Source organism: Lissotriton helveticus, chromosome 5_1, assembly GCF_964261635.1.
Source record: "Lissotriton helveticus chromosome 5_1, aLisHel1.1, whole genome shotgun sequence".
Taxonomy (NCBI): domain Eukaryota; kingdom Metazoa; phylum Chordata; class Amphibia; order Caudata; family Salamandridae; genus Lissotriton; species Lissotriton helveticus.
In genome coordinates, this window is record NC_136065.1 from 1,834,834,409 (window position 1) to 1,834,860,091 (window position 25,683).

A 25,683-nucleotide genomic window follows, 5' to 3' on the forward strand; every position below is an offset into this window, starting at 1 on the left:
TGGTGGCACTGGTAATACCGGTAGTGGTAGTATTGGTGGTGGTGGTACTGGCAGTGTTGGTGGTGTTGGTGGTACTGCTGGCTGTAGTACTGGTAGTGGTAGTATTGGTGGTGGTGGTACTGGCAGTGGTAGTATATGTGGTGGAGGTACTGGTAGTGTTAGAATTGGTGGTGGTGGTACTGCTAGTGTTAGAATTGATGGGGTGGTACTGCTGGCTGTAGTACTGGGAGTGGTAGTACTGGTGGGGGTGGTACTGGTAGTGGTAGTACTGGGAGTGGTAGTACTGGGAGTGGTAGTACTGGTGGTGGTGGTACTGGTGGTGGTGGTACTGCTGGCTGTAGCACTGGTCGTGGTAGTACTGGTGGTGGTAGTACTGGTAGTGGTAGTACGGGTGGTGGTGGTACTGGGAGTGGTGGTACTGGGAGTGGTGGTACTGGTGGTGGTAGTACTGGTGGTGGTAGTACTGGTGGTGGTAGTACTGGGAGTGGTGGTACTGGGAGTGGTGGTATTGGGAGTGGTGGTACTGGTGGTGGTGGTGGTACTGGTGGTGGTAGTACTGGTAGTGGTGGTACTGGTGGTGGTGGTACTGGTGGTGGTTGTACTGGTAGTGGTGGTACTGGTGGTGGTAGTACTGGTAGTGGTAGTACTGGTAGTGGTAGTACTGGTGGTGGTGGTACTGGTAGTACTGATGGTGGTAGTACTGGTAGTGGTAGTAGTGGTAGTGGTAGTACTGGTGGTGGTAGTACTGGTAGTGGTAGTACTGGTGGTGGTGGTAGTACTGGTGGTGGTGGTAGTGGTAGTACTGGTGGCTGTAGTAGTGGTAGTACTGGTGGCTGTAGTACTGGTAGTACTGATGGTGGTAGTACTGGTAGTACTGGTGGTGGTGGTAGTGGTAGTACTGGTGGTGGTGGTGGTACTGGTAGTACTGGTGGTGGTAGTACTGGTAGTGGTAGTAGTGGTAGTACTGGAGGTGGTGGTGGTAGTACTGGTGGTGGTGGTACTGTGGTGGTAGTACTGGTGGTGATGGTACTGGTTGTAGTAGTACTGGTGGTGTGGTGGTAGTACTGGTAGTGGTGGTATTGGTGGTAGTACTGGTAGTGGTGGTGGTGGTACTGGTGGTAGTACTGATAGTGGTGGTACTGGTGGTAGTAGTAGTGGTAGTGGTGGTATTGGTGGTGGTAGTAGTGGTGGTATTGGGGGTGGTGGTGGTAGTACTGGTGGTGGTGATGGTAGTACTGGTAGTGGTGGTATTGGTGGTGGTGGTACTGGTGGTGGTAGTACTGGTGGTGGTAGTACTGGTGGTGGTGGTTGTGTTACTGGTGGTGGTAGTACTGGTAGTGGTGGTATTGGTGGTGGTGGAAGTGGTGGTATTGGTGGAGGTGGTACTGGTGGTGGTAGTACTGGTGGTGGTGGTAGTATTGGTAGTACTGGTGGTGGTGGTACTGGTAGTGGTAGTACTGGTAGTGGTAGTACTGGTGGTGGTAGTACTGGTGGTGGTAGTACTGGTAGTGGTAGTACTGGTGGTGGTGGTAGTACTGGTGGCTGTAGTAGTGGTAGTACTGATGGTGGTAGTACTGGTAGTACTGGTGGTGGTGGTACTGGTGGTGGTGGTACTGGTAGTACTGGTGGTGGTAGTACTGGTAGTGGTAGTAGTGGTAGTGGTAGTACTGGTGGTGGTGGTACTGGTGGTGGTAGTACTGGTAGTGGTAGTACTGGAAGTGGTAGTACTGGTGGTGGTAGTACTGGTGGTGGTAGTACTGGTGGCTGTAGTACTGGTGGTGGTACTGGTAGTGGTAGTACTGGTGGTGGTGGTACTGGTTGTACTGGTGATGGTGGTACTGGTAGTGGTAGTACTGGTGGTGGTGGTACTGGTAGTACTGGTGGTGGTAGTACTGGTAGTGGTAGTAGTGGTAGTGGTAGTACTGGTGGTGGTAGTACTGGTGGTGGTGGTACTGGTGGTGGTGGTACTGGTGGTGGTAGTACTGGTGGTGGTAGCACTGGTGGTGGTGGTACTGGTGGTGGTGGTACTGGTGGTGGTGGTACTGGTAGTGGTAGTACTGGTGGTGGTGGTACTGGTGGTGGTAGTACTGGTGGTGGTAGTACTGGTGGTGGTAGTACTGGTGGTGGTGATACTGGTGGTGGTACTGGTGGTGGTAGTACTGGTGGTGGTAGTACTGGTGGTGGTAGTACTGGTGGTGGTGGTACTGGTGGTGGTGGTAGTGGTAGTACTGGTAGTGGTAGTACTGGTGGTGGTAGTACTGGTGGTGGTGGTACTGGTGGTGGTGGTAGTGGTGGTACTGGTAGTGGTAGTACTGGTGGTGGTGGTGGTACTGGTAGTACTGGTGGTGGTAGTACTGGTGGTGGTGGTACTGGTGGTGGTGGTTGTGGTAGTACTGGTAGTGGTAGTACTGGTGGTGGTGCTAGTGGTACTGGTAGTACTGGTAGTGGTAGTACTGGTAGTGGTAGTACTGGTGGTGGTGGTAGTACTGGTGGTGGTGGTAGTGGTAGTATTGGTGGCTGTAGTAGTGGTAGTACTGGTGGCTGTAGTAGTGGTAGTACTGATGGTGGTAGTACTGGTAGTACTGGTGGTGGTGGTACTGGTAGTACTGGTGGTGGTGGTACTGGTAGTGGTAGTACTGGTGGTGGTGGTAGTACTGGTAGTGGTAGTACTGGTGGTGGTGGTAGTACTGGTGGTGGTGGTAGTACTGGTGGTGGTGGTAGTACTGGTGGTGGTGGTAGTGGTAGTACTGGTGGCTGTAGTAGTGTTAGTACTGGTGGCTGTAGTAGTGGTAGTACTGATGGTGGTAGTACTGGTAGTACTGGTGGTGGTGGTACTGATAGTGGTAGTACTGGTGGTGGTGGTACTGGTAGTACTGGTGGTGGTAGTACTGGTAGTGGTAGTAGTGGTAGTACTGGAGGTGGTGGTGTTAGTACTGGTGGTGGTGGTACTGTGGTGGTAGTACTGGGGGTGGTGGTGGTGGTACTGGTTGTAGTAGTACTGGTGGTGTGGTGGTAGTACTGGTAGTGGTGGTATTGGTGGTAGTACTGGTGGTGGTGGTACTGGTGGTAGTACTGATAGTGGTGGTACTGGTGGTAGTAGTACTGGTAGTGGTGGTATTGGTGGTGGTAGTAGTGGTGGTATTGGTGGAGGTGGTACTGGTGGTGGTAGTACTGGTGCTGGTGGTAGTACTGGTGGTGGTAGTACTGGTGGTGGTAGTACTGGTGGTGGTAGTACTGGTGGTGGTGGTACTGGTGGTGGATGCGGTGGTGGATGCGGTGGTGGATGTGGTGGTAGTACTGGTGGTGGTGGTAGTACTGGTGGTGGTGGTAGTGGTAGTACTGGTGGCTGTAGTAGTGTTAGTACTGGTGGCTGTAGTAGTAGTAGTACTGATGGTGGTAGTACTGGTAGTACTGGTGGTGGTGGTATTGATAGTGGTAGTACTGGTGGTGGTGGTACTGGTAGTACTGGTGGTGGTAGTACTGGTAGTGGTAGTAGTGGTAGTACTGGAGGTGGTGGTGTTAGTACTGGTGGTGGTGGTACTGTGGTGGTAGTACTGGGGGTGGTGGTGGTGGTACTGGTTGTAGTAGTACTGGTGGTGTGGTGGTAGTACTGGTAGTGGTGGTATTGGTGGTAGTACTGGTGGTGGTGGTACTGGTGGTAGTACTGATAGTGGTGGTACTGGTGGTAGTAGTACTGGTAGTGGTGGTATTGGTGGTGGTAGTAGTGGTGGTATTGGTGGAGGTGGTACTGGTGGTGGTAGTACTGGTGCTGGTGGTAGTACTGGTGGTGGTAGTACTGGTGGTGGTAGTACTGGTGGTGGTAGTACTGGTGGTGGTGGTACTGGTGGTGGATGCGGTGGTGGATGCGGTGGTGGATGTGGTGGATGTGGTGGTGGTGGTGGATGTGGCGGTGGATGTCATGGTGGATGTGGAGGTGGATGTGATGGAGATGGTGGATGTGGTGGTGGATGCGGTGGATGTGGCGGTGGATGTGGCGGTGGATGTGGCAGATGTGGCGGTGGATGTGGCAGATGTGGCGGTGGATGTGGCTGATGTGGCGGTGGATGTGGTGTTGGATGCGGTGGATGCGGTGGTAGTGGATGCGGTGGATGTGGTGGTGGTGGATGTGGTGGTGGAGGTGGTGATGTGGTGGTGGTGGATGTGGTGGTGGAAGTGGTGATGTGGTGGTGGTGGATGTGGTGGTGGGTGTGGTGGATGTGGATGTGGTGGAGGATGTGGTGGTGGATGTGGTGGTGGATGTGGCGGTGGATGTGGCGGTGGCGGTGGATGTGGCGGTGGATGTGGCGGTGGATGTGGTGGTGGATGCGGTGGATGTGGTGGTGGTGGATGCGGTGGATGTGGTGGATGCGGTGGTGGATGTGGTGGTGGATGTGGTGGTGGATGTGGTGGTGGTGGATGCAGTGGATGTGGTGGTGGGTGTGGTGGAGGTGGGTGTGGTGGATATGGTGGTGGATGTGGTGGTGGATGCGGTGGTGGATGTGGATGTGGCGGTGGATGTGGCGGTGATGGTGGATGTGGAGGTGATGGTGGATGTGGTGGTGGATGTGGTGGTATTGGTGGTGGTAGTACTGGTGGTGGTAGTACTGGTGGTGGTGGTACTGGTGGTGGTGGTACTGGTGGTGGTGGTACTGGTAGTGGTAGTACTGGTGGTGGTGGTACTGGTGGTGGTAGTACTGGTGGTGGTAGTACTGGTGGTGGTAGTACTGGTGGTGGTGGTACTGGTGGTGGTACTGGTGGTGGTAGTACTGGTGGTGGTAGTACTGGTGGTGGTAGTACTGGTGGTGGTGGTACTGGTGGTGGTGGTAGTGGTAGTACTGGTAGTGGTAGTACTGGTGGTGGTAGTACTGGTGGTGGTGGTACTGGTGGTGGTGGTAGAGGTGGTACTGGTAGTGGTAGTACTGGTGGGGGTGGTGGTACTGGTAGTACTGGTGGTGGTAGTACTGGTGGTGGTGGTACTGGTGGTGGTGGTTGTGGTAGTACTGGTGGTGGTGCTAGTGGTACTGGTAGTACTGGTAGTGGTAGTACTGGTAGTGGTAGTACTGGTGGTAGTACTGGTGGTGGTGGTAGTGGTAGTATTGGTGGCTGTAGTAGTGGTAGTACTGGTGGCTGTAGTAGTGGTAGTACTGATGGTGGTAGTGCTGGTAGTACTGGTGGTGGTGGTACTGGTAGTACTGGTGGTGGTGGTACTGGTAGTACTGGTGGTGGTGGTAGTACTGGTAGTGGTAGTACTGGTGGTGGTGGTAGTACTGGTGGTGGTGGTAGTACTGGTGGTGGTGGTAGTGGTAGTACTGGCGGCTGTAGTAGTGTTAGTACTGGTGGCTGTAGTAGTGGTAGTACTGATGGTGGTAGTACTGGTAGTACTGGTGGTGGTGGTACTGATAGTGGTAGTACTGGTGGTGGTGGTACTGGTAGTACTGGTGGTGGTAGTACTGGTAGTGGTAGTAGTGGTAGTACTGGAGGTGGTGGTGTTAGTACTGGTGGTGGTGGTACTGTGGTGGTAGTACTGGGGGTGGTGGTGGTGGTACTGGTTGTAGTAGTACTGGTGGTGTGGTGGTAGTACTGGTAGTGGTGGTATTGGTGGTAGTACTGGTGGTGGTGGTACTGGTGGTAGTACTGATAGTGGTGGTACTGGTGGTAGTAGTACTGGTAGTGGTGGTATTGGTGGTGGTAGTAGTGGTGGTATTGGTGGAGGTGGTACTGGTGGTGGTAGTACTGGTGCTGGTGGTAGTACTGGTGGTGGTAGTACTGGTGGTGGTGGTACTGGTAGTGGTAGTACTGGTAGTGGTAGTACTGGTGGTGGTAGTACTGGTGGTGGTAGTACTGGTGGTGGTAGTACTGGTGGTGGTGGTACTGGTGGTGGATGCGGTGGTGGATGCGGTGGTGCATGTGGTGGATGTGGTGGTGGATGTGGCGGTGGATGTCATGGTGGATGTGGAGGTGGATGTGATGGAGATGGTGGATGTGGTGGTGGATGCGGTGGATGTGGCGGTGGATGTGGCGGTGGATGTGGCGGTGGATGTGGCAGATGTGGCGGTGGATGTGGCAGATGTGGCGGTGGATGTGGCTGATGTGGCGGTGGATGTGGTGTTGGATGCGGTGGATGCGGTGGTAGTGGATGCGGTGGATGTGGTGGTGGTGGATGTGGTGGTGGAAGTGGTGATGTGGTGGTGGTGGAAGTGGTGATGTGGTGGTGGTGGATGTGGTGGTGGATGTGGTGGTGGGTGTGGTGGATGTGGATGTGGTGGAGGATGTGGTGGTGGATGTGGTGGTGGATGTGGCGGTGGATGTGGCGGTTGATGTGGTGGTGGATGTGGCGGTGGATGTGGCGGTGGATGTGGTGGTGGATGCGGTGGATGTGGTGGTGGTGGATGCGGTGGATGTGCTGGATGCGGTGGTGGATGTGGTGGTGGATGTGGTGGTGGATATGGTGGTGGATGTGGTGGTGGTGGATGCAGTGGATGTGGTGGTGGGTGTGGTGGAGGTGGGTGTGGTGGATGTGGTGGTGGATGTGGTGGTGGATGCGGTGGTGGATGCGGTGGTGGATGTGGATGTGGCGGTGGATGTGGCGGTGATGGTGGATGTGGAGGTGATGGTGGATGTGGTGGTGGATGTGGTGGTGGATGCGGTGGTGGATACGGTGGTGGATGCGGTGGTGGATGGGGTGGTGGTGGTGGATGGGGTGGTGGTGGATGGGGTGGTGGTGGTGGATGTAGTGGTAGTGGATATGGCGGTGGATGTGGCGGTGGATGTGGCAGATGTGGCGGTGGATGTGGCAGATGTGGCGGTGGATGTGGCAGATGTGGCGGTGGATGTGGTGGTGGATGCGGTGGTAGTGGATGCGGTGGATGTGGTGGTGGTGGATGTGGTGGTGGAAGTGGTGATGTGGTGGTGGTGGTGGATGTGGTGGTGGAAGTGGTGATGTGGTGGTGGTGGATGTGGTGGTGGAAGTGGTGATGTGGTGGTGGTGGATGTGGTGGTGGATGTGGTGGTGGGTGTGGTGGATGTGGATGTGGTGGTGGATGTGGTGGTGGATGTGGCGGTGGATGTGGCGGTGGATGTGGCAGTGGATGTGGCGGTGGATGTGGTGGTGGATGCGGTGGATGTGGTGGATGCGGTGGTGGATGTGGATGTGGCGGTGGATGTGGCGGTGATGGTGGATGTGGTGGTGGATGTGGTGGTGGATGCGGTGGTGGATGCGGTGGTGGATGCGGTGGTGGTGGTGGATGCGGTGGTGGTGGTGGATGGGGTGGTGGTGGATGGGGTGGTGGTGGTGGATGTAGTGGTGGTGGGTGTGGTGGTGGATGTGGTGGTGGAGTAAGGGAGGAGCATGCATCAGCCGAGGGGGAGAAAGCTCTAGGTGGGAGATCTAGTGAACGGCTGAGGGAGTGAAATGGAAAAGAAGCCAACAGTGAAGACGTAAAGAGACTCGGAGAGAACGAAGGAGGAGGAAGATGTCAGAATGTAAAAGATGCGGTGTGGAGGAGGGAGGAGGAGATGTAGGAAGGAGAGAGTAATTGAGTAAAGAATCTGCTAAACCGGAGCTATAGCAACAGTGGAAACCTGGCTAAAATGATGAGCAAAAGGACACAGCAAAAGGAAAAGGGAAATCAAAATAGGGACAAAAGTAAGATTGCGCTGCGGAAACAAAGCACAGAGCAGCAGGGTGTCAAAAAGAGAAGGTAGAGAAAGTAAGGATGGGACTTGATGGAATGATCAAAAAAAGGTGACAGCACAAGACCTGGGAGAAGTGGAGGAAAATGGAGAGGTATATGGGCATATAACGAGAAAGCAAGAGTGAAAGAACAGGTGATGTGGAGGATACAGAGGTAATCAGAACGGAGCAGCGGGGAAGGAGGTGCGGGCAGAAGAAGGGAGAGTAAGGGAGGAGCATGCATCAGCCGAGGAGGTGAAAGCTCTAGGTGGGAGATCTAGTGAACAGCTGAGGGAGTGAAATGGAAAAGAAGCCAACAGTGAAGACATAAAGAGACTCAACGGAGAGAACAGGAAGGAGGAGGGAGATGTCAGAATGTAAAAGATTTGGTATGGAGGAGGGTGGAGGAGGGAGGAGGAGATGTAGGAAGGAGAGAGTAATTGAGGAAAGAATAGGCTAAACCGGAGATGTAGCAACAGTGGAAACCTGGCTAAAATGAAGAGCAAAAGGACACAGCAAAAGGAAAAGAAGGAAATCAAAACAGGGACAAAAGTGACATTACGCTGTGGAAACAAAGCACAGAGCAGCAGGGTGTCAAAAAGAGAAGGTAGAGAAAGTAAGGATGGGACTTGATGGAATGATCAAAAAAAGGTGACAGCACAAGACCTGGGAGAAGTGGAGGAAAATGAAGGGAGATGTATATGGGCATATAACGAGAAAGCGAGAGTGAAAGAACAGGTGATGTGGAGGACTCAGAGGTAATCAGAACGGAGCCGAACGCAGAGGAGATGGCTTCGAGCTCCAGTACAGGTAGAGAGAGGAATGACAAGGACACGAGGGCAGCTTGGGAAGGACTTCTGCTGATTACCTTCAAGTACCGTCTTCCACTGCCAAGTAAACTGCCCTCAGGACAGAAAGGGCAGAGGGGGAGCATGAAACAGAAGACAGGTATAGTGACTAAGCAAATGGCAGGGCGACAAACAAGAAAGGAAACAAGACGGAGGGCATTGCTGTGGGGAGGGGGGAGGAGAAGTGCGACACGCGGGCAGGGGAGGGGGCGGAGTGGGGAGAGCGGCATGAGGGTGTGAAGCAGCCGGGGCCTTTGAAGTGAAGCTAAGCTTCACTTCAAAGGTGTGGGAGGAGTGCGGCTGAGGGAACAGATGGCGATTTGATGATGTGCATGCGCATTTTAGGTCAATGCGCTTGCGCATTGACCTAAAAGCGCACGGGCACAGCACCAAATCGCCACAGTTAGTTAAACTCTGTTTAAAGCCCTATAGTCTCGCTCCTCTCAATGCGCATGCGCATTGATAGGTCACGAGACCTAAAAAGGGGTGGGGAAGGTCACTGGGCCCATACTTCAGCCCACAAAACCCCCTTCCTGCCCCCGAGCACTCAACATTTAGTGTAAACAGTTGGCATCTCTGCAATGAGACAAATACATTTACCTGAGCAAAATTTCAGGCTGTCTAAGCGGTGTCCATCTCTGCTAACCCCACTCACCCACTCAAAACACAGTTGAATAGCAGGGGGTCTCTCTGGGGCATAACCTAGCAGTAAAGGTAGTGCCAAGCACTACAGGAAATACATCCCTGACCAATCATGAGTGAAACAAATAAGGAAGGTCATTTAATGTCCACGTTCAGTGTGTCTTCCACCACTTCCGAACCACTGCTGGCTGACGTTTATGAGGTAACTGCCTCCACAAGCGCCCTGTTCTCTTCCCACCCCAGCCTTTGAGATTTTACATTCAAAGTTCTAGATTGTCGCACTGCCACCAAGGCTTTGCTGGTGCCTTGGCCGTGAACTTCGCGCCTTCCCCATCAGGTGTCTTCTTTATGTCCCCTCTGCCAACTCCTTGTGACCCCCAGCCAGCGGGATGGTCCTCGCCACAGACCTCCAGCCAGTCCCACACCTCCTCTGGGTTGGTAAAGAAGTGTGAGCATCCATCATAAAGTGCCTTCAGTTTCAAGGGGTAGAGCAGTATGTACGTGAGGCCAATTGCTTTCAACTTTTGTTTGACCCCAGCGAAAATCTGCCTCTTTTGCTGGACTAGCTGGGTATTGTCAGGAAAGATGCAGACAATTTGATTTTCAAACCTCGACTCTCCCCGTCTCCTGACTTCATTGAGGATGGCATCCCCATCCCTGTAGTTAACGAGTTTTACTATAATTGTTAGGGGTGGGCCACCTGTGGGGCACCAGGGAATAGTGAGCCAGCTCCACTACAAACACTGAGGACAGGGACACCTCAGAGATTTTCTCCCTGAGTCATCTTTCCTGGACAACTTTAGTGCGGTGCCTTCCGCCCCCTCAGTGAACCCCACAAAGCGCAAATTACACCCGCGGAATCGATCCTCGGCATGCCCCTCCAGTCTCTCCGTCTGTACTCTGATTGTCACTGTGACCTTAAGGGACAACAATTCCTCCTGCATCTGGACAACTTGCTATTCTGTCCCCTTGATTCTATCTGCAACATTAAAGAGATCAATTCTAAGGAGGTTCATGTCCAGAGCAACACAATCTATCTTAGCCTGGACGTTTGCACTGGAGGCTTCGATTGCACCACTATCTGTGCACCAGTGGATCCCTGGGGTACCTGGATATCACTCCACACTGTGTTCGACTGCCCCCCAGGAGGGCTGGTGGCATTATATTGGTCCAACCTGGTTTGTTGGCACTCTGTCTCTGCCCATGATGGGGTCCTGCCAGAAAGGGGGATCAAGTTCCCACTGAGCAACTCCTTTGCGAAGCACTGCAGACTCAGAGCAGTCCAGTTTGCTCCCACTTCATGTGCCATGTTCTCTCCGAAACAGAAGTTTGCACGCCCCCTCAGTGCAAGGGCCACTGCAGCTCAGACAATCTCAGTGCCAGACAACCTCACCGCTGCCCCCTTAAACTGGACACAGGCTGAGTCACCTTTGCAGTCTCCTGCTTAGAGGAGCTGTCCAAAATGGCGCAATCCTGTCTGCTAGACTGACACCATTGCCATCCACTAAGCATCATGAGTGTCATTAAGGCAGTAGGGACCGGGAGAGGGTGGCTTGGACCCTAAACATCTCCCAATACCCACATCTAAAGGGCCCTCCCCACAGCAACAGTCTTCCTGGTGGGGGAGGAAAAGGAAGGAGGAAGGTCTCCCACCGTCCTCCTCAAGGGCCCAGAAGTATCCACTATTGCCCATCGAATGAGGTCACCGCCTGATCCCAAGCAATCAGCACGTCCCCCTCCTTGTCCCTGTAAGTTCAAGGCCCCAGGAGTGCCAGGATCAGTTGGGGTGGGGGTGCAGAGTCAGTGTTTCTCCAGGGGCCTTTCCAGTAATCCCCTGCACCGGAGCAGTCAGGCCACAGTTTTTTTCAATTGCGGTGGGGGGTAATGGAGGGCAGCATGCCTTTGTTGCAAAGGGAGTGTCAGATGCCTGACCCTCTCAGGGGAATTACAGAAAAGTCAGCATGTTTTCTTCACACAGGCCTCCTACGGCCCACAAGGGGATGTCTCTGGCTGCGCAGTCTCAGCCGCTGCAGCGCACCATGCCCAAAGAAAAGGTGGTCACTGTCGGCAGCGGGGTCAAACACCCCTCGTGGGAAAGGGAAGAAGGGGGATGCCGCTCGACACCACTGACGGGAGTTGGTCAGTCACAGCCAGTGCCAGGCTGCCAGTGCAGTCACGCAGGCCAGGCTGCACCACAGAGAATGCCGGCAGAAGGAGGCAGTACACATTGCTGCTACGTGGTCCTAGCTCTCTGCAGCCTAGTGGCCTAGTGGCCGAAGTCCAGCACTGGTTCAATGGCTCTGCTGCACCGGCTGCAGATAAGGGCTCTCCGCTGCAGTAGTTTGGCCTCCCCGTGGCTGATCGGGACCCCCAACCTGTCCTCGTCACATAACACCGCAGCAGCTCTCTGTCAAACTTCCTTGCCTCAGTCACTGTCACTGCAGCCTCATCCCCTGCCCACCAGATTCTGCCACTGGTGTAGAGGCATTTCAGGGTCACAGGCAGGGCGAGAGCTTTAGTTCAGTGCAGCCGGTCGACCATTTTGCAAGCCATGCCCCCCATAACTGTTTATATTCATGTCATTTTTTTGAGGTGTATTTTCATTGATAAAAAAGTATAAACAAACATCAACACATTTGGAAAAAAAGAAAGCAGTATTGTTGATGACGAAGAGGAGTTTTCATGCCTGACAAGTGTAAAACCCTTAACTGCAGTCAAACAGATAACCTTCTGGGACCATATTAGACAGAGGGTCACGGTTACAGAAGTGGCCACAGATGCTTATGCAGCCCCTTCTATAAAACTGAAAGCGCTGGCTCACATGTATAGCCAGCGCTATATTAAGAGGACTTTCCCTCATTTGCTTGGGAGGTGACCCCATGCAAATGATGGAATTGTTTTTCCTTTTAGCCTGCCCATATTATGGATGTGGGTACAGAGGCAAACAGGCACATAGCATGGAAAGCAAAAGCAATCATCCAGTTTTGTACCAGGTTGAACTGAATGCTCCTTAAAGTGCATTTGCTTCTCTCGGGTCATGTGATGTCATGTTGTTTTATAAAACGCGCTCTCACCCAGGAGTGTACCCTGGCACTGAGAAGGTGTGAGATTAGCCAAACCTAGGGCCTAAAGTGGTTACGCGAGAAGCCAGGTCTTCAGGTTCTTGTCGAATTCAAGAACGAAGAGGAGGCCTGGATGTGTAAACAACACGTAATTTCATGGTTTAGGAGCGATGTTGGTGAAGGCTCAACTGTCGGGGCTAGTTTTCCATATGTGTGGGTTGTGAGAAAATAGGTGGCTTGCCGAGCTGTGGTGTCTGGGAAGTTTGTAAAATTAGATGGTATTGTTGAGGAATGCTGGGCCAGAGTGCCTTAAACGTTTGGGTGAGGAGTTTGAAATGTGCTCCTTTGGGCATGGGTAGCCAGTATAGCTCCTTGACCTAAGATGTGTGAGTGTCGTGGAAGGTTGGGAGTGATTCTTGCTGCAGAGTTCTGGATGTTCTATAGCCTCCCAATGAGATTCTTGTAATGTCATTTGCTGGTGGCAAGAGTGTAGGTGATGATTTTCCTCATGTTTACTGGGATCCATTTGAATATCTTCCTTAGCATTTTCAGTATGTGGAAGCATAAGGCACAGATTTGGGCTATCATACTGAATTTGCAGTCAAGGATGATCCAGTCTTGGCAAGGGTTATTTAGTTCTGAGGTAAGTCTAGATAATTAACATTAAAGCCAACAAGTGTATATCATATTTATTGAAATTAATTATGATCAGTCCCAGTGCAAGTAGATGTACTTAGACAAATAGTATCACCAGGGTCTCTGAATTTATGTGGTAGGGGAGGACCAAATTACGCAGCAGAGTTTACTAAATTACACAGCAAGAAAAGGTAAATTATGTGGTGCAATGTGGCAACATTTTGTGATAGTCTTACTTAATTATTTGGTTATTTTTTACACTTAACACTATCTGAGACTGGGTTACACCTCATTAGTACAAGTTTAACACGCACATATTGTAATAGGCAACTGAAAAGGGAACAGTCAACCTTTGCAAAGAGTCTTCAACTGAGCTACAACATGTATTGCAGCATTTTTTGTAACTTTTGATCCCTTTGAGCTAGAAACATTGTTTAATCAGCAGATTATGCAGCAAATGATAGATTATGTGGCAAATGCGGCATTTAAAAAAAAACTTTATTTATCATTTCCAAAAACATTCCACTCCATACATGGTACTCACTTTAATTTTGCAATGTGTAAAGTTATAGCAGTGGCATATCAAAATAATTTTCAGACAGAAAAAGAAAAAGAACAATCCTGTCTGTTATCAAACCAACCCATCTATTTGACAGCATATCTCCCAGACGTTGTTAATTGGTAGACATCGTAAACTACCCTGGTAAATCTTACATCCATGTTGAACCCCAAGACCTTCCAATGCAGTAATATGAGTTTGACAACATGTACGTTAAATTCATATTACACTGCTGTATCTTTATTCCACATTTGAGGGGACAATGCCATCTAGTTTTTGTGAGGTGGGGGGGAGGTGAGGAGGGGGGGGCGTTCAGCTCCAGTAGGTAATCCTTGAGGGGACCCCAAATGTCCCTTGGGTAGGATGTTGCAGGTTGAGTAGCAGCATAAAGTTCTTAGGGCTATCTCTCCTTTTGCAAGCAAAAAAGCTATCTCAGTAAATTTGCATATACCCTTGAGGAAACCCATTACATAGCCATTGATGTCTCAGGGGTGGGCGACACCACCAACTCTATCATTTCAGTTATTTATTTGCAAACCAAATGCCAATAGGACCCAACTTAACGCAGTTCCATACAAGGAGCGCGAAGTCAGCATGTGGGGCTCCACATTTATGGCAGAAATGTGGTCTACCTGGATCAATGTTATGTAATATTTCCGGGGGCATATAAACTCTCCACAGAAATTTAAAATGCAATAATTCATACTGACTATTTAGTTTGTGCACAACAGAAAGCCCAGTGCGAGTCCTGAATTTCATGTTCTAAACACAATCTCAAGCTTCCCGGATCCTGCTGTCTCTGCTGGAAATTAATGTCAAGCATGCACGATACATGTTTGAAATTAGGGGTTCGACCCCTGGAGTCGTGATTACTGTGGTTAGCTGGCTAAAGGGTGCGGGCTCCAGGGGGAACTCAACAATCTCCGCCCGGAGTGCACAGCGGACTCGGTTGAGAATAAAGTGGTCCAAGAATGTAGCCTCACTGAATCTGCCCCTGTCTGTGCTGGAAAAGACATGTCCTTCGGTCAATAAGTCTCCGACTCTGCTTATGGAATATTTAAGTAACGTGCGTTGTACCAGCTTCTCTTCTGTGATGGGGATCCATGGGTTATTTAATATCGGAATCTCGGGGGAATATAATGCAGGTGAACGATTAACTTGCACCAATGTCTGCCATGCCCAGCTGGTGGTTGATCAAATGTGGCAAATTCATAATTTTACGGAAGACACCTCAGCTATAAAACTGCATAATTACAGTGGTGCTGACTGTAACCTGAGAGTGTACAATATACTGTAACAAGATTTCAGAATATGAAATGCTCACATTTTTAACTCTGGTATACCAGTGAGAACAAATTCAGCCCAACAAAATATCTTACTTGAGATGACACAGCTATTTACTTCACCCCAGCATCTGGCAGAAAACAGACTGACATGCTTAGCTCCTGATTCAAAAGGTAAAATTAAACGTTTGTGTAAGTTTACTATTGTTTTGGTATTCATAAACTTCAAGTTAAGTTTTATGAAAAGTAATTTTACAACTGTGGAAACTCTGCTCTCGTGGCACAGACTCCACGCATAAAAAGTTAGGTCTTTCCTATCTTTATATGTGTGGCGCTCTCCACCCTGACTGTGGCATCTCCGGAGCCAGCAAATTATTGTTAGTAAAAATATATGTGTTGTGAATATAAAAAAAGAGTAAACATATACAAAAGTGTATGGTTACCTTTGTGTATCAGGCCCTTACTCTGTTAACCACTGTAATTCCACATTAATTCTTGGGTGACAGTTATGATTCCCTGGCCTTGGTGGCTGTTCATCCAATAAGGCATTCCCTGCTATTATCTAAATATTATAATGCCTGCCCCATCCTACATTATATTACTGTGTTCATCTTGCACAAGCTAAAATACACACAGATCAAAATTGAGGTGCAGAAGACCGTTCACAGGTCTTGGCTCTGGTGTCACTGTACCGGCTGCATCATTGGCAGGTAAAAACTCTGTCCCCACTCTCCCAACTAGAGATGGGGATCCACTGAAAGCTTGATCTGAGCTTGAGCTTGAAGCCTGGCTATGGACCTGCTAAAGGTGCTCTTGGAACTTCGAGCCAATAATGAGCCGAACATTCATGTACCTTCTGCCTGCCACTCTCAGTCTACCCAGGATGTGCCATTACTGAGAGAGCTTCCAACTTTGGAACTGAACAAGCTAGGTTCGAGTCTCATCATTGGCTCAATATCCTGTGATTCTAGGGTGGCTGATTCAGCTGGGCAGTCTTCATTAGAAGAACTGGGTCTTGAGATCCTTCCTGTATTGGGTTAGGGACGGGAATTACCTGAGGTGGAGAGGCAGTGTTTTCCAGGTTTTAGCGGTGATATGGGAGAAGGATCTTCCTCTGGCTCTGGTCTTGTGGATCCGTGGGACGGTGGACAGGGCAAGGTGGGCAGAGCGACAGTGTTTGGCTGGTACGTGGAATGAGAGGGGGTGGTTCAGATATGCTGCTCCTGCAAATTGGAAAGCTTTGTAGGCATGTGTGAGGAGCTTGAAGGTCATTCTTTTGTTGACTGGGAGCCAGTGGAGTTCTCAAAGTTGTTCAGTGATGTGGCTGCGGTGGGGGATGTTGATTACCACTCTGGCTGGGGCATTTTGAATGTTTTGTAGTTTCCTGAGGAGTTTCTGGGTGCGTGATCGTTGTCGAGTCTGCTGGTGAAGAGTGCATGGGTGGGCGACCGTATTTCTGGATTCTGTGGGGATCCATCTGACTGTCTTTCAAAGCAGTTGGAGCATGTGGAAAGCAAGATGAGGGTCCGGCATTGATCTGGCGGTTCATTATAAGCGAGGAGTCCACTATGATGCCGAGTTTACATCCGTGGAGGAAATCTTTAATCCAGGTGGAACGGCCTTTAGCCCGCTGGGAAATTTGATTCTGGTGGTTGTGGGTTTATTGGTGAGGGTGAGGATCAGCTGGGTGTTGTTCACGTAGGAGACAATGTAGATTCTGAGGTTCCTGACAATGAGAGTGAGGGGGGGCCATGTAGACACTGAAGAGGGTAGGCCTCATGGGGAGCCCTGGGGCACTACACAGCTTATGTCTGTAGGTTCTGAGAGGAATGGAGGTAGTCTGACTCACTGTGTTCGGTTGGTAAGGAAAGAGTGGATCCAGTCCAGGGCCTTGTTGTGAATGATTGGCATTGTGAATAGGGAGTGGTGGGAGATGGTATCGAAGTTGGACAAGAGGCCAGCAGGATGAGGGCTGCGATTTGCCTTGATCGAGGAGGGAGCGGAAGTTGTCGGTGGCGGCAAGGAGTGTGCTCTCGCTGCTGTGGTTGCTTCGGAAGCCGGATTGGGAGATGTCCAGGACATGGTTCACTTTGCTGAACTTGGAGGGTTGGGTGTTGATGGCCTTCTTGATGACCTTGGCTGGGAAAGGGAGCAGGGAGATCGGTCTGAAGTTCTTGAGGTCTGTCGGGTTGGCGGATGGCTGCTTTTTAGGTCGAGCCTGGAATTCGCATCCAAAGGATGCGTCCAGATGGAGACTTATAGCTAGCTGACTCGGGGGAATGAAGGACAAGAAACTGCCACGCGCTTCTCTTCAGCTGGATTACACTGCGTGCACGCGCACCCACACTCACGCATGCGCACATCACAGCCACACGCATACATAGGCACCCCCCTGTCGCCGCCGCACCTACACACACACACACTAGCACACCTACACGCACACACAGAGACCCCCCACACACACACCAGCGCACCTACACACACGCACGCACACATACAAAGACCCCCCTCCCCCCGCCGCCGCCGCCGCCATCGCACACATACACACACACAAACACACCAGCACCGGACCCCACTCACCGGCTACGCAGGATTTCTCTTCTCTGGGGCGGCCCCGGGGCTCTCCCTAGCTCACGGGAGCCCTGGGCCGCGGGAGGACTCGGCTTCTTTGCTCCATCCCGGCGGGCAGCCAATCATAGCCCAGCAGCAGGCGGGACTTCCTTCTTTCTTCTGGGCCGGCCCACGTCTTCTCTCCCGTTGCCTGGCTTCCTGCCTCAGGGGTCCGCCAATGGCAGCGCGGTACCGAGCAGGGAGGCGGGCACAGCGTTTCCTCGGGAATCCCGGGCCTGTCGGCGGTGATAATTTATTTGGGGACAAAACCTGTTTTATCCAAATGTTATATACGCTATACTAGACACTTCTTAATTCCAATCCTAAAGTAGTATTGTTACAACCTCAGCCACTGCAGTCCTGCTTTTAGATTTGTATTGCTTTTAAATAACGAGGTAGTGATTTTTAATATTGGTTAATTTTTAAAAGCTGCTAGGCGTAAATTTGCTGCTATTATTTGGTACAGTCCTGTTCTTTTATATGCATTGTACTTGATGTAATTCCGAATGTTATTTGTTTAAACTTATTGCGACTTACTTTTATGGTTGCTACAAAGCTACCGAATAAGGTTTTTTAATTGAATTGAACAACACAACGAAAACGTGCTAGTGAGTCATGTATGCAAGATGCTAATATGATTTAGTCCGGAATGAATGCTCTGATTAACAAAACCTTGCATTCTGGTACTCGTGGTTTTCTTTCTGGAAAATAAACAGAGTACTACACACACCCCCTCTTCACTTAGGTAAATACTACATCTCCCTCGAGTTAACCACTTTTGTTGCAATCTGCATTACACAGCCGGGTTGGGCTGGGCTGGTAAGGCGACCCGTCCTCCCACCACCGGCGCGCGGCCGCAGAGCCTTTCACATGGATGCTGGGCAGCGGCTCACCTTTTGTTTATGGGACAACAAAGGGGACAAAGACAGGAGGCTTTACTCAGGGGGTGGAGTGTGATGTCTCCTGCAATCTGAACCCGGCCGGGCTCCCAAAAATAAATAAACCTTGTACTCTCCTTTTGTTCCCGCTCCGGTGCTATTGTCTGCGGCTCCCGTAATCACCCAGAGAATCCCAAAGCAAAACAAACTGGACGTAAATGGAGCTGGAGAGGCCAGACCAGACTGCCTGCAGATTAATGGACCGTGAAGGGGAGGGCTGACCACGGAGGACGCGAGGAAAGAGTAACTCTAGGGGGAAACTCGAACCTGGAAATTCTGACCACGAGGCCACAAGCAAGGTTTCCAAGTGAAGTCGCTGGCTCCGAAAGCATGGCCACTCAGCCAAAATCCCTTGGTACGTGGTGACTAGCAATCTGATACAGAGCAACCGGCTAAACTACAGATCCCAGAATGCACGGTTTTAAAAAGTCAGACTGAGTGAATGTGCAGCACAGGCCAAAGGGGTCACAGAACAGCTAGGTACCGCTTGTTTTTTTCACCATACTTCTCGCTGATATCAGCTGTGGGTCGTATCCTGTTGTACGATCCAAATACCCTGGGCGTATTTGGAGCTCTCAGGGTTCCCAGTTCCACGCAGTAAATAGTTCTTGGTGTTTTGCTTTGCGTTATGGAGCTAGTAGTCTAGTTTACGCAATTATAACATCAGGCCTACAAGTCCCAGAATGCAAAGCAAAATCAAGGTGAGGATGAACTAGGCACGTGTTGACCTGATAACCTTGAGCGCAGTGGTTTTTGCATCCCTTGCATGGAGCACCCTGGTGAAATGTGTTACTTTAGAGTAGGATTGTAAACCTCTGTCTGTCCAGAGGTAAGTTACTTACAGTGCAACCCGAGTCAGTCATGGCTCTCGTTTTTGTGTGACTAGCTCACTCAGGATTTCCTTTTAATTCGTTATTTGCAGGCCTCTGTTCAAAGAGGCATAAGCAGGAATACGAGTCCCAGAATGTAACGGAAAATATGGACTGGGTGACCAAGGTACTCATGCGGGAACCAGGTCATCTGCACTTAACAAATGACCAACATAAAAAACCCATAAAAAACACATTTCGGGTTTTGTGTGTTTCGAATGCGAGTAAGTAACCCGTCTCATTGCATTCTAGGACTTGTTGTCCGGGATTTGTAAAAGAAAATGCAGGCTATGCGACCAAAAAGCCAAGGTCACCATGCACTAGTCTATTTTTTTACCTTCCTCAAATTGACTTGGCTATGTCCCTTTATAGACATGGCAAGAGGTAGTTTACATTGCAGTTTCACTGGTTTAATTGGTCTGAGTCAAACACGATTAAAAATCACCACTTAGCCACTCTGCAAAACGGGTTTAGAGTGATTTTATTCACGGGTTTATTTTTGCTTCATCTCGAGTACACAGAGGACAGCCACCAGCAACAGCATGCTGCTAAACGCTTCAGACAGACATAACCTTGTTTACCTCGAAGGACTTTCAGAAGACCTCGTTTTATGCAAATAAACGTTTTATTTTCCCCTTCACCCTGCAACTCACACATATAAGCATCCATACATAGCCTTAACAAATTCTTCTTAATATTATTAAATTTAAAAAAATCTGCGGGAGGAAAAAGCTATAGCTAATTCTCAAGGAAGAAGGAGCTCTTGATAGGTTTCTTGGGTTAATAATCTTCCCTGAGCTACTTCCGACACCCCCGGGCTCATTAGCAGAGAGTCGCAGTTGCAGAGTTTGGGCAGCTAATGTGTTCGTTTGGTCTGCTGAGGTGTTGGTTTCGGGGATTGTGAGCTCACATCCGAGTGGCAAGTTCCAGGAGTGACGCCAACCCTCGCCCCCTCGGGGAGTGACACGGGGAGGGCCGGACAATGCCGCCAGTCGCCTGGTTTGACAATGGCCGATGGGCTGTCCGCATTTACATGTTAATCCAGACAAGTATCAGGCGGGCCGCTTTGAAATGCTCAATTTGTCTAGGACTGCCTGTGAAGTACGCCCCACACAGGTCGCCAGCACACGGTACCCGCAGGCCACCACCCTTTCTTTGCATTATTACCATGTAAGGTTGCCACACGCCACTAGTGCAGGTAGGCTCCTTTCTCCCCTGCGCCATTGTTTCACTTTTCAATAGCTGACGACATGGTGCCAATGTCAATCCAGGTTTACCGCCTTAGCTGCCATGTTTGCCCACTAGCTCTCTGCACGCATCGCAGAGAGGTGCTTACGTTAGGCTTCCATCTTTCACGTCAAGCTTGTATTTACGGGCTCTCATTTTCTTCAAGTCTCCCTTCACCAGCACTTTTCAAGATGGCCTATTCACCCTTGCCAGCCTTTGGCCCAGGCTGGGCCTACTGCACTCATGTCCTCAATGCACGATCCATCTTACATCTGCATTGGTATGTACCCCTCTGTTTTATTTACCCCACCAGGGCCATGCGTGGTCTGTCATTATGCCTGTTCCGCCTCAGAAGCACCACGGAGTCCTGTATCGAATTGTATATGACAAGCGCATATGGGGTCCCGTAGGCAATCAGCTGTACATATCCTCTGTAGCCCTTTGTATGTCATTACATCACTCAGTGCCACCACAGCATTAATCTGTGCACCCATTCAACAACAACTGGTTCAAATATGTTCTCTCAATGTTTGAAGCTTCATTACAAATGTCACAAAAAGATGTTAATATTTCACTTCTGTTCTTGGATTTTCGTCACAAAAAAATACACTGAACATAATCTTCACAAAAGTTATTTACAAAAGTTTAAGCTAAAGCCATTATAAATTACAATAACTTTTATTTAAGTATTAATTATTAAAAAAATGTTTAAGCCATTGTTATTTGTAATATCAATACATCTAAGTCTCGTAAATACAACACATATTGCATTACAAATGCTATAGGTGTCACATTTGCGAAAGTTAAAACTATTGGCATTGTAAATGACAAAGCTATTAATTTCGCAATTTTCAAAACCAACACATAAATAAAAACTTTGTCATTTACAATACCAATAGCTCAAACTTTCCTAATGCGAGACCTATTGCATTGCAAATGCTTGTTTAGCAGGGGGTTGATCTCTGCATGTTTCTAGTTGTTGGGAAGGAGGCGGTCTCAATGGAGCAGTTGATGGTGTGGCGAAACTCAGTGGTGATGGAGGTGGCTGCTCTATGGAATATAGTCCAGGTAGGGCGCTTTATTCAACTTTGCAGCGCTTTGGGAGATCGCGTTTCAGGCCTCATATTGCAGTGGGCAATAGCGAGTTTTAAACTACCCGTTTTTTATTTGATTTGCATTTCGTTATATTTCCCTTGTTTTTAAACTTGGCCAATCCCAGCTTACTTGCACTATAATACTGTAACGCTCCGCGTTTTGGCGGGTCCCTTTCATCCCTCTTTTCACCGGCGGCCATCTTGGGGGAAACACGGGACGCCCGGCGGCGCCATCTTTGTTGGCACGCTAGTGTCCATAGGCAGCTATTTAGGGCGGGCAAATCAGGGTCCAAGCCTTGACTAGGTAGGGCGCTTTATTCAACTTTGCAGCGCTTTGGGAGATCGCGTTTCAGGCCTCATATTGCGGTGGGCAATAGCGAGTTTTAAACTACCCGTTTTTTATTTGATTTGCATTTCGTTATATTTCCCTTGTTTTTAAACTTGGCCAATCCCAGCTTACTTGCACTATAATACTGTAACGCACCCCGTTTTGGCGGGTCCCTTTCATCCCTCTTTTTACCGGCTGCCATCTTGGGGGAAACACGGGACGCCCGGCAGCGCCATCTTTGTTGGCGCGCTAGTGTCCATAGGCAGCTATTTAGGGCGGGCAAATCAGGGTCCAAGCCTTGACCAGGTAGGGCACTTTATTCAACTTTGCAGCGCTTTGGGAGATCGCATTTCAGGCCTCATATTGCGGTGGGCAATAGCGAGTTTTAAACTACCCGTTTTTTATTTGATTTGCATTTCGTTATATTTCCCTTGTTTTTAAACTTGGCCAATCCCAGCTTACTTGCACTATAATACTGTAACGCACCGCGTTTTGGCGGGTCCCTTTCATCCCTCTTTTCACCGGCGGCCATCTTGGGGGAAACACGGGACGCCCGCCGGCGCCATCTTTGTTGGCGCGCTAGTGTCCATAGGCAGCTATTTAGGGCGGGCAAATCAGGGTCCAAGCCTTGACCAGGTAGGGCGCTTTATTCCACTTTGCAGCGCTTTGGGAGATCGCGTTTCAGGCCTCATATTGCAGTGGGCAATAGCGAGTTTTAAACTACCCGTTTTTTATTTGATTTGCATTTCGTTATATTTCCCTTGTTTTTAAACTTGGCCAATCCCAGCTTACTTGCACTATAATACTGTAACGCACCGCGTTTTGGCGGGTCCCTTTCATCCCTCTTTTCACCGGCGGCCATCTTGGGGGAAACACGGGACGCCCGGCAGCGCCATCTTTGTTGGCGCGCTTGTGTCCATAGGCAGCTATTTAGGGCGGGCAAATCAGGGTCCAAGCCTTGACCAGGTAGGGCGCTTTATTCAACTGTGCAGCGCTTTGGGAGATCGCGTTTCAGGCCTCATATTGCGGTGGGCAATAGTAAGTTTTAAACTACCCGTTTTTTTATTTGATTTGCATTTCGTTATATTTCCCTTGTTTTTAAACTTGGCCAATCCCAGCTTACTTGCACTATAATACTGTAACGCACTGCGTTTTGGCGGGTCCCTTTCATCCCTCTTTTCACCGGCGGCCATCTTGGGGGAAACACGGGATGGCCGGCGGCGCCATCTTTGTTGGCGCGCTAGTGTCCATAGGCAGCTATTTAGGACGGCCATGCTAACGCGCAGTGTTCGCACGCAGCGTGAGCACGCCGGAGTCCAGCCCGTCTGCGCCCGTCCGCGCACGGACGGGTGCGGGGGCCTGGACTCTTGGTCGGCGGCGTGTCTATACCTCGGGAGAGCTACACCAGCTTGATAGGGAGGGACAGTCCCTAGATTTAGCCACGATGACTAAATTGGACGAGATGTCCATTGTAAGATCATCTATTGGTTTGACTGGACCCCATCCATGCTCCCTGAAATTGACCTGTTTAAATACAAGGTCACTGCACAAACACAATTTAGAAATATTCTCCCTGCTTCAGGATGAAGATATTGATGTCCTAACTCTTACCGAGACTTGGCTCGGGGACAATTCACTGCCAGACATCATAGCCGCTCTTCCGAATGAGTATGATGTAGTATGGCACAATCGTGCAGATAATGCTCGAGGGGGGGAGTAGCAATTCTGTTTTAAAAAATCTTAACAGTAGTTAAAATAGCGGCAGAAACAGTGGATTTAGCCGACGTTCTTGGAGTTAAAATCATGTTTGATAATTTGTGTCTTGTGATTCTCACAGTTTATCGTCCACCCAATTCTACCTCAGCCTTCAATGACCTATTTATGTCCACTATATCTGACATTTGTTCAAGATATGAAAAAGTAGTGGTAACCGGGGATTTTAATTTACATTGGGACAAGGCTCATAAGGAGCCGGCAGCTCGATTCTTGGAGACGACCATGTCCTCACTGGGCTTTAGGCAGCTGGTAGAAGCTCCTACACACATAAAGGGACACATCCTTGATCTTATTTGGACTTTAGATCCTAAGGTGGCTCTTTTGGACATTCTACCTTGAATTTGGTCGGACCACCACCTGGTCTATTGTGATATCCCTATTGATGCTAAGCTGACACAACCACCCTCTAAAATGAAGAAAGTCCGTCAATGGAGGAAAGTTGACTTACAAACTTTAACGGATACCCTCCCGGAATTTGTTCAACCAATGGCCCTTAATGGCAATTTAGATCAGGATTATAGGGACATAGGGGCATATTACCAAGCAATAGCGATAATTATCGCTATTGCTTGGTTAGAGACAAAAATTTACCGCTAGGCTGCGGCGATTTTTATCGCAGATAAACCTTGGTATTACCAAGGTTTATCGCAAATGCGATAAAAAACGTCCGCAATGCATGAATATCGCTGAAAAGTCAGCGATATTCATGCATTACCGAGCTAATGCTCTTAGCCATGTTATCCACATCCCATTGGATAACATGGCTAAGAACTGCTCAGGGCAGGTGTTAGCTTTTGGAGATATTCGCGATTAGCGCGAATATCTCCAAAAGTTGGTAATAGGAGATAGCGATGTTAGCGACTGTTTCCAGTCGCTAACATCTTGGCACGCCCACTTTGCATGTCATTAGTGATAAATATCACTGAAATGCAAAGTGGGGCCCAATATGGTCGCTATCTCCTACTAGCAGTCGCTAACTGGTGTTAGCGACAGCTAGGTAATAGGGAGATAATTTTATCTCCGCTTTCTTGGCTTTTAAAGCCAAAAAAGCGGAGATAAACCCCCTTGATAATATGCCCCCCAGTGTGTAGTCTGAGTAAAGCGATTGATCAGATCGCACCGGAGAGGCTACAAAGAGCTAAAGGAGCAGGAAGGGGGGCACCATGGTTTACACCGCCTTTGAGGGAACATAAAAAGAAGCTCCGTCATGTAGAAAGAAGCTGGAGGAGAACAAAAGATGAAGGGGATCGAGAGCAGTATAAAAACTCGCTCAACTCATACAAAAAACTCATTCTGGCTACTAAAGCAAAATATTACGAAACCCGTATAAACCAGGCTGAGAATGTTCAGAAAGAAACATTCAAAATATTAACAGAGCTGAGCAAAAAACCTGAAAACACTGAAACAACAATTAGTTCTAATATGTTTCAAGACTACTTTCTGGAGAAGGTGGAAATCATTCTCTGTGATATTAGGAATGGCACTGTGACTGGATCTATCATGTCACAGGATGTCCAGACGCCTTCGGAAGTCCTTATTTCAAAGTTCCCATTGATAGATCCGGTGAGTCTTGAGCAACTTATGAGCAAAGCTAAATCAGGCTCTCCGGCAGATCCATGCCCCCCTAGTGTCTTCCGTTTGGCACGCCCTATTCTAGAAGATCACATCATCTCCCTTCTGAACAACTCATTGGAAACAGGGCTGTTACCAGCCAGTTTCAAGGAAGCACGAGTGAAGCCTCTGATAAAGAAGCCAGGAGCCGACCCCACTATTTTGAAAAACTATAGGCCCATTTCCCAACTCCCGTTCTTGTCCAAAATCTTAGAACAACATGTGCTGAAGTCCCTGGCCTCGTTTCTGGAGTCACACCATCTCCTCCAGGAACGTCAGGCAGGGTTTCATGCACACCACAGCACCGAGTTGGTGATGCTCTCGGTACTGGATGAGATTAGAGGGATGGCTGACAGCAAGAAACCGAGTGCCCTGATACTTTTAGATCTATCAGCGGCGTTCGATACTGTCAGCCAGGCCCTGCTCTAGGATAGACTGGCCAATTTCGGGATTCGGGATACGGCCTTTCAGTGGCTTCAATCCTTCCTGTCGGGAAGGACACAGCGGATTCAGCTGGGGGATGGCATA